The sequence below is a fragment of the Mesoplodon mirus genome (assembly GCF_964341445.2).
Source record: "Mesoplodon mirus genome assembly, chromosome: 4".
In the NCBI taxonomy this organism is placed as follows: Eukaryota; Metazoa; Chordata; class Mammalia; order Artiodactyla; family Ziphiidae; genus Mesoplodon; species Mesoplodon mirus.
In genome coordinates, this window is record NC_138979.1 from 82151552 (window position 1) to 82161929 (window position 10378).

Consider the following 10378-nt stretch of genomic DNA (forward strand, 5'->3'; position numbering starts at 1 on the left):
AATTAATTCAATGGGGATAAAGATGTCTTGTGATTTAGAGTTTCAGCCTGGCAATAACAACATTATTTTTCCTTCAAGAGTATCAAGACTAAAGGTATTTTTAGAGCTATAAAAGAACAGCTATAAAAACTTGACATCACTGAGTGATCATATTTGATCATAGGAGCTGATTTGTGGAGGTGACAATTTTTTCTTTTTTTATTCCTATCCTTACTATTATTGGCACAAAGTCACTCTCACCCGATTCTTCCCACATTTATTACCTGGTGAACAAAGTTCAAAGCCACCTAAACTGAATTGCCTTATAGCTAGCCCAGTGGCTTCCCCCAGCCTGAGTTGCTGGTTCCAAATGCTGATTTTAACATTACCAATACAGCTCCCAGGAATTCAAATCACTCTCCGCAATCAATCAATCAAGTTAATGACAATTAGTGTTATGAAAACCCACTTATAGAAGTAATAGAGGCTTTAAATTTTTTCTCAGTATTCTCCAATGAGATTATTTTTATTGACAAGGAAGGAAGGAAGGAAGGAAGAGAGAGAAAGCCCCTGTATGAGTTTGCTCAGGCTACCTTAAAAAAATACCACAGATTGGGTGGCTTAAACAACAAAAATCTATTTTCTTACAGTTCTGGAGGCTAGAAGTCTATGATCAATGTATCAGCAGGGTTGGTTCTTCTTTGGACCATGAGGGAAGAATCTATTCCAGACCTCTCTCTTGGCTTGCACATGGCTGTCATTTCCCTGTGTCTTCACATGGTCTTTCCTCCATGTGTGAGTGTCCAAATCCCCTCTTCTTATAAAGACACCATATTGGATTAGAACCCACCCTAATGACCTCATTTTAACTTATTTATCCCTTTAAAGACCCTATCTCCCAATACAGTGACATTCTGAGGAAGGTACTGGGGGTTAGAACTTCAACATATCAATTGGGGAGTACATAACAGTGCCTCCCCCTCCATCCTCCATTAACTCATAGTGGGAATTAGGAAAATTTTGAAGAGTAAAAAGAAAAGAAATCACTCATTCACATCCAGAGTGAACCAATCTCAATATTTTAGCATTTTTTCTTCCCGGTTTCATTTGTTGTTATGTGTAATTTTGTTTTTCTTACATGACTAAAATCATACTGTATATACAATTTTGATTCCTGTCTTAATGAAGTAATATAAAATGGGCAGTTTGCAGGTATTACACATTTAAAATTTATGTGTTATTCTCTCTAAGTTTGGGGATCACAGTGAAATCTGCCTTATAAAAACACTTTTAAAACCTGATCCCATTTTTGATATCAATTTGTTTATATAACAAGCAATTATTTATTCATTGAATGTCTGAAACAATTTTTTTAAATATTTTATTTATATGAGTATTAAGTGCACAGCTTTATAATTTGACATCTGTATACACTTCAAAGTGATCTCCACCACAAGTCTAGCTGCCATCCTTCTCCACAAAGTTGACCTACTTCAAACAACCCCAACCCATTTTCCCTCTGTTAACCATTAATCTGTCCTCTGTATCTATGAGTTTGTTTTTGTTTTATTTTGTTTCTTCATTTGCTCTGTTTTTTAGATTCCACAGATGAGTGAAATCATATGGTATTTTTCTTTCTCCATCTGACTTATTTTACTCAATGTCCATCTATATTGTCACAAATGGCAGGATGACATACTTTTTTACATAGCTGAGTAGCATTCCGTTGTGTGTGTTTGTGTGTGTGTGTGTGTGTGTGTATACTTCTCTTCTATTCATTCATCCATCATTGGATGCCTAGGTTGTTTGCATACCTTGGCTATTGTAAATAATGATGCATCAAACATATGGGATGTATATATCTTTTTTTTTTTTCAGTATGTGGGCCTCTCACTGTTGTGGCCTCTCCCATTGTGGAGCACAGGCTCCGGACGTGCAGGCTCATGGGCCCAGCCACTCTGCGGCATGTGGGATCTTCCTGGATTGGGGCACGAACATGTGTCCCCTGCATCAGCAGGCAGACTCTCAACCACTGCGCCACCAGGGAAGCCCTATATCTTTTTGAATTAGTGTTTTCATGTTCTTTGGATAAATACCCAGAAGTGGAATAGATGGGTTCAGATGGTAGTTCTATTCGTAACTTTTTGAAAAATCTTTATACTGTTTTCCATAGTGAATGAATCAGTTTACAGTCCCACCAATGGTGTATGAGAATTTCTTTTTCTTCACATCCTCTCCAACATTTGTTATTGTTTGTCTTTTCTGTAATAGCCATTCTAGCAGATGTGAGATAATATCTCATTGTGGTTTTGATTTGCATTTCCCTAATAATTAGTGATGTTGAACATCTTTTCATGTGTCTGATGACCATCTTCTTTAGAAAAATGTCCATTCAGATCTGCCAATTTTTTTCACCAAGGGTTTTTTTGGGGGGGGGAGGGCGGCTATTGAGTTATGTGAGTTCTTTCTATATTTTAGACATTAACTCCTTATCAAATAGATGATTTGTAAATATCTTTTCTCATTCAGAAGGTTGCCTTTAAGTTTTGATGGTGATTTCCTTCACTGTGAAGATGCTTTTTGCTTTGATGTAGCCCCACTTGTTTATTTTTGTTTTTGTTTACCTTGCCTTTGCAGTCACACCCACAGAGACATCACTAAGGCAGATGTCACTAAAGTTACCTCTATGTTTTCTTCTAGGAATTTTATGGTTCAGGTCTTATATTTAAGTCTTTAATCCATTTTGAGTTAATTTTTTTGTATGGTATAAAGTAATCATCAAGTTTTATTCTTTTGCATGTGGCTGGCCATTTTTCCCAGCACAATTTATTGAAGAGACTGTCCTTTCTCCATTGTATGTTCTTTTCTTCTCTGTCAAAAATTGTTTGTCCATATATGTGTGGGTTTATTATTGGGCTCTCAGTTCTGTTCCATTGATCTGTGTGACTGTTTATGTGTCAGGACCATACTGTTTTGACTGTTATAATTTTATAGTTTAGTTTAAAATCAGAGAGCATGATACTTCCAGCTTTGTTCTTCTTGTTCAAGATTGTTTTGGCCATTTGGGCCCTTTGGTGGTTCCAAATAAATTTTAGAATTATTTCTTCTAGTTCTGTGAAATATCAAATTGGAATTTTGATAGGGATTGCATTGAATCTGTAAATCACTTTGGGTAGTATGGACATTTTAACAATGTTAATTCTTTCAATCCATGAACATAGAATATCTTTGAATTTTTGTGTGAGTCATCTTCAATTTATTTCATCAGTGTCTTATACTTTTCAGTGTACTTGTCTTTCACTTCCTTGGTTAAATTTATTCCCAGATATTTTATTCTTTTCGATTCAATAGTAAACAGACTGTTTTCATAATTTCTCTTTCTGATAGTTTATTATATTTCTAGTGTATAGAAATCCCACAGATTGATTTTGTCTCCTGCAACTTTACTGAATTCATTTATTAGTTCTAAGAGGTTTTCTGTGTGTGTGGAGTCTTCAGGGTTCTTCATATATAGTGAAAGTTTTACCTCTTCCTTCCCAATTTGGGTGCCTTTTATTTCTTTTTCTTGCCTAACTGTTGTGGCTAGAATTTCCAATACCATGTTGAGTAAAAGTGGTGAGGGTGGTCATCCTTGTCTTGTTCCTGATCTAAGAGGAAAACTTTCAGCTTTTCACCATTGAGTATGATGCTGGTTTGTCATATATGGCTTTTATTAGGTTCTTCTCTCTACACCCACTTTGTCGGGAATTTTTATCATAACTGGATGTTGAATTTTGTCAATGCCTTTTCTGCATTTATTGAGATAATCATATGACTTTTATCTTTCATTTTGTTAATGTGATGTATCATGCTGATTGATTTGTGGATGTTGAACCACCCTTGCATTCCAGGAGTAAATCCCACTTGATCATGTTATATGATCCTTTGAATGTATTGTTGGTTTAGGTTTGCTAGTATTTTGTTGAGGATTTTTGCATTCTATATTCATCAAGGATATTGTCCTGTAATTTTTTTTTCTGTGATTGTAGTCTGGCTTTGGTATAAGGGCAATGCTGATTTTATAAAATGTTTGGAAGGTTTTCCTCCTCGTAAATTTTTGGAAGAGTTTGAGAAGAATAGATATAAAATCTCCTTTAAATGTTTCATAGAATTTGCCAGAGAAACCATCTGATACTGGGCTTTTGTTTGTTGGGAGATTTTTTATTACTCTTTCAATCTCCTTACTAGTAATTGCTCTACTCAGGTTATCTATTTCTTCATGATTCAGCCTTGGAAGATTTTATGTTCTCATAATTTATCCATGAATGTCTGAAACCATTTAAAAATGAGATTCTGATTTTTTCTAAATTGGTAAACTGTAATATTTTTTGTCAGTTTTGTTTTTTGGTCATATATCTGTTCAAGCCTTTTATTTCATTCATGCATATTGGTATTTATGGTTTTTTAATAGGATGTGGAATTCATTATTTTTTCAAATTTAATATATGTTGATTTATTATATATTAATGTAGTGTTCATGTGAAGTTAATCTCTTTTGTATTGGCTGTTTACCCTTTCTCATTTTAAATGTTTTATTTATTATTTTTCTCTACTTTTCATTGTTAGGTTTACCAAAATTTTATTTATTTTAATAGGGTTTTCAAAGTCATCATAATATTTAATAAGCATTACCAAATATTTATTAAGCATTACCAAAGTTTTTGTATATTTGTCAAAATTTGTTCTTTTATCTTTATTTACTTCCTTTAATTTTTCTTGAAATGTTTATCCTTTTGTACCTTGAAAATTCTAACCAGATTCACAAATTATTAATTTTCTCCAAATAATTTATCTTAAGAACTATATTGTCAACTACTCATGAGTTTTACAGAGGAATGCAGCAACTTTACTTCTATTGTTACTGAATAGTCTGTTCTTATATTCCTAATTAACTCTTTAAACAACAAGTTATGCAGAGAGTGGGATTGTTCTTTTTTTTTTTTTTCCTTGAGATTCTTTTGGACTAATCCTTGAGAAAGTAACCCAACAGTAGGCTAGTATTTCAAGATGTATTACAGAACTGCTACATGATGTTGCACAGGTTAAGTGCTGCACACCTGCAGGGGGTGTCATTCACAATGTAAAACTTTGGGGAGGATGGGAGCTTTATGAATGGCACCCCTGGAACTTGTGTATGCACAATCTGCAAGAAGGTATTTAGTATCTCAGCTGACAGGGTTTATGCTTTTTGCCACAGTAATTCCTGTCCCAGAATTTTATCTTGAGAACTAATTCTGCAGAAGAAAGAAAATGTATTAACTTTTATCCATGACAGTGAAAAACTGGGGACAATTATTGTATATTAGTTTTTAGTATCCACAATTAGAACTGTTCATAAATTTTATAAGTTATATATTATATATCTCAAATACAAGAGCTATTACACATTTATTAATAAAAATAATTATGAAAAAAATCTAAGCAAATATCTGAACTACCTTATTAAACTAAGAATTATAAATTATTATATCCATTCTGATTTTAACTTTTTATATCAATATTTATTCACATGATCAAAATTAAGACATACTAAAAAATGAAAATAATTATGGATTTTTTTCTTTTGTAAGAGTATTCCCAAATGTTATAGTTACATACAATTTTTTTTCTTTAATGCAAGCAAAAGAAAAGAGCTATGGTTCCTAGAAAATTAATATTTGTTACATTAAAAGTCAGAGCATTGTTCTTTTGACTGAAACATGCTTTTTTCAAAGGGCATTTTAAGCATAATGAGTGTTCCAGCCTAGTGTCCCCTCCCTGATTCACTGTGTAATAAGTGGTTGTGTTCTCCTTTGTCACAGGTTGCCCTGACCTCTTACTATCACTTTGCATCTTTGTACCCTTACAAATTTTCTAAGATCCAGGATGCAAAGCCTCCTCAACCAGCTAACCACAATCAGCAAGTGTAGAGGCAGTCTTTTCTCTACCAGCAGTGATCATCCACAAGAAGGCTGGCTTTCATACAGTGGAGTAGAAATCATCAGCAAGTGGTTTTCAGTCATTTCAACAGCACCTCATTGAGCTGGCACCTCTTTCTAAAGCATAGCAGGAAATTTGCTCAGCTGTCAATCCATACATGTGGACATGCCATTTTTTAAGAATTTCCCTCAAAAGCCTGCCTAATTTATGATAAAGCTGTTGGCTGCCTTTGACCAGTTAGAGCATTAAAACAATGTCATCAAGTTATTCAGTTTCGTGTAGATATTGTTTGAATTCAGCTGTGTCTTATTTCAAGAATCCAGGTTATGCGTATTACAGCATATGCTGACTTATGGCTTTAGAAAATTATAAAGTGGATTTTCCCTATAGGATCTGGGTAGATTCTCACTCCTGATCCCAAGAAAAGTACCCTTGTTAATACTAGCCCCCTGAAAAGAAAGAATATTCTGCGTATAAACGCACAAGATTTTTTTTTTTTTTAAGAGACGTATATTTTCTTTTATTTTTTATTTTTTATTTATGGCTGTGTTGGGTCTTCGTTTCTGCGCGAGGGCTGTCTCCAGTTGTGGCAAGTGGGGGCCACTCCTCATCGCGGTGCGCGGGCCTCTCACCATCGCGGCCTCCCCCGCTGCGGAGCACAGGCTCCAGACGCGCAGTCTCAGTAACCGTGGCTCACGGGGCCAGCCGCTCCGTGGCATGTGGGATCCTCCCAGACCAGGGCTCGAACCCGTGTGTTCTGCATTGGCAGGCGGACTCTCAACCACTGCGCCACCAGGGAAGCCCAACGCACAAGATTTTTAAAGTCTTTAATCCATGCTACAGTGTAGACATTGGTGATAGTTAAGCCAGGAATATCTGAAGAATAAATGTAAACATTTGATTCTAGGCAGATTTATTCCTCTGAAAAATAAACACTGTATATGATAAATGATAAATGTGACATCTTGACTCCAGTAAAATCCCAAATCCTGTTATTTAGAACCAATTGGGTACACTACAGATGTTGGTTGCAAGTGAACTCAGAAAATAATCACTTGAAGAAATAATTTGTCTTTCAGTTTGCAAATTTGATGTAGTTGGTTGTCTCATGTAACTTTGGAGTTCTCTCTCATCTATAATTTTCATCAATTTTATACTTAATATCTGTTACTAAAAGGGAAAAATTTGGTCAAATATCTTAAATCCATGTGAATAATGTTTCAGAAGTTTCTTGAAGGTTTGAATCTTTTTTTTCTTTCATTTCCACTGCCCTATGTCTAGTCCTCATGCCTTGTCCCACTGGGGCTAGAGGTATTCTGGAATTAGGAGAAACAAATGAGGACAGATCTCTTACCTGAGGCTTTAACACCTGAATCAGAAAGGTGGCTTTCAGGAGTAGAACCTCATGGGCATGTCAGGTCAGAACCAGGGAGAGAGTTTAGATTCAGGTCAATAATTTACATGAACCAGCCAATGTGAACAAACAAATAAGGTGAAGTTAGGGGTGGGGAAAATTCAAAGGTCAATGTTAGGGAAGAAAGTCTAAAGTGTACCTGTCCTAAGGCAAAGTGTAAGTGGTTTCCCTGTCCTTAGTGGCTTGTGTGGGCATGCCATAAGTGTTTTTTTAAAAAAAAGGAGCTGGGGCCTCCCTGGTGGTGCAGTGGTTGAGAGTCCGCCTGCCGATGCAGGGGATACGGGTTCGTGCCCCGGTCTGGGAGGATCCCATATGCCGCGGAGCGGCTGGGCCCGTGAGCCATGGCCGCTGGGCCTGCGCATCCGGAGCCTGTGCTCCACAACGGGGGAGGCCACAACAGTGAGAGGCCCGCATACTGCAAAAAAAAAAAAAAAAAAAGGAGCTGCAGGGAGGTCATTTAGGATTGTTATTTTAAAAAATGCTGTGAATTCTCTTGAATCTAAGCAGCTTGGGAGTAACTAATAACTAATAAAATGTGGCAGAAATGACTTCTGAGGGAAGATCAGAATAGGAGGGGATTCAGCTTCTGCCTTATTTGTTAATCACTAGACTGGAACCCTGAGCCATCATGGAGGAAGTTTGACTTCCCAAGAGCAGCCATGCTATGAGGGAGCCCAAGCCACATGGAGAGGCCACACCTAAGAGGTCTGGTCAGCAGCTCCAGGTAGCATCAAATATCAGACATGTGAGCAAGTACACCTTAAAATTATTCCAGCACCCAGCATTTGAGTCACCACCTGCCATTAAATCTTCCTAGCTAAGACTCCAGATATCATAGAACATATGTAAGCCATCCCCGCTTCTCTCTGATCATAGTGAAATGGTTGGTTTATGTCAGTACATTTTGGAGTCACATTTTGATGCATCAATAGTTTTTCAACCCACAATGTGAATGTTTTTGGAAATGGGACCTTTACAGAGATAATTAAGGTTAAATGGGGGTCATAAGAGTAGTGCCATAATGTGATATGACTGGTGTCCTTATAAGAAAAAGAAGAGACATAAGGGAGTGTGCACAGAGAAAAGGCCATGTGAGGTCACAACTAGAAGATGGCTATCTGCAACCCAAGGAGAGAGGCTTCAGGAGAAACCAAACCTGTTAGAACCTTGATATTAGATTTCTAGTCCCCAAAACTGTGAGAAAACAAATTTCGGTTGTTTAAACTACCTAGCCTATATTTTGTTATGGCAGCCCTAGCAAACTAACACACTATGCAAACTGAAAACTGTCCAATGACCATCAGGAGTAGAATAAACAAATAGAGCTATAATCATACAACGAAATAGTATACAGCAATGAGGAATAATGACCCATAACTACATACACATTATAAGCGAATTATACAGAGATAGTTTAGAGCCAAAGAAGCCAGTCATGACATAGTTTATTTTATGATACCATATATTAGTTTGCCTTTGTTGAACTTCATAAAAATGGTATGATAAGTTAGCATACTGATTACTTTTAATCAGGAGAGTATCAGCTGGAAAAATATATGACATAAGGCTTCTGGGATGTTGGCAATGTTGTTTTTAGACCTAGGTGCTAGTTACAAGGAAGTATCTAGTAAGTTAAAATTAATCAAAAAATGTATACCTGGGCTTCCTTGATGGCGCAGTGGTTGAGAGTCCGCCTGCCGATGCAGGGGACACAGGTTCGTGCCCCGGTCCAGGAAGATCCCACATGCCGCGGAGCAACTAGGCCCGTGAGCCATGGCCGCTGAGCCTGCGCTCCGCAATGGGAGAGGCCACAGCAGTGAGAGGCCCGTGTACCACAAAAAAAAAAAAAAGTATACCTATGAAATGTTATGTTTTTCCTGTATAAATTATCTTGACTTAAAAAAATAGTTACTCAAACAAGGAGGAATTCATACATCCAGTAGTTAGGTAATTATACACAAAGTATGGGGATAGCACAGTTTATTCATGGATCTCCAAGTTCACTTTGAGGTTTAAATCTGTATTCTGAACTTTTCAAACATATGTCCCTCCCAAGGGAGGGTAAGGAAGGTTCCAGTGGATCTTCTAATCTACAGTATAAAACCCCTACTGGAAGTAACAGAGAAGGCTAATCTGAAGTCCCTAATGAGGTATCTGGTTAAACTCAAGGTCACATGAAGGCAAAAAGAAAGTTCAGCTATTTGGATATTCATTGTATCACTCTGTACATCCTGTATACATGAAATAGTTCACAGTTTAAGTGGAGGAGATTTGACAATATCTGTATGAACCATATACAACAAAAAGTATGTGTGTTTTAATAAGTCCACTGCATCATCCTGAAAATAAAAATGAAATTGAGCTCATGGAGCCAAGATATCAAAACTAGAAACACAAGAAGCAAATAAAAACGGTCTTAGTTAACTTGGGTTGTGCAGTGGGCTCTGACCAGGTGCCTCAAACCCTAACTTATAGTAAGAATCAGTTTTATGGGCTGATCAAAGGGCATGGTACCTGGCTGAACCTGCCAGGCTTGAGCTGACATTTTGAAGCATTGCCAGAACCACAGCCCAAATAATGCTTTAGAACCATTCCAATGAGCACTGGACACAAGATATTGCTGCTGATGTTGCTGCCCCTGGTGCCACAGCAAGCCGGGTGTTCTGTTAACACTTAAACCCCATGGAGGGACTTTCCCGCATCCTGCTTTGTGGTAAATCACCCAGGTCAAAGTTTGGGCGGATGTATCTGATTCATCAGGACTAGAGTATGTGCATCTGATTGGCTAAGCTTAGGTCAGGTGCCTTGGACTAGCTGCAAGGAATCCTGAAAAAACTGGTACTTGGAATCTTCAGTTTCTATTTCTCACCAAGATACAAAAGGTAGAGAATTACTTAAATACAGAAGTGGGGTTTGTATGTTGAACAAAGAATGTCAAATATGTACTAAAAGTGCCAATTATGGTATGGGCTTTCCCAGACACTTTACATATATTTTCTTATTAATTCTTGTAATAATTCCTTGTGG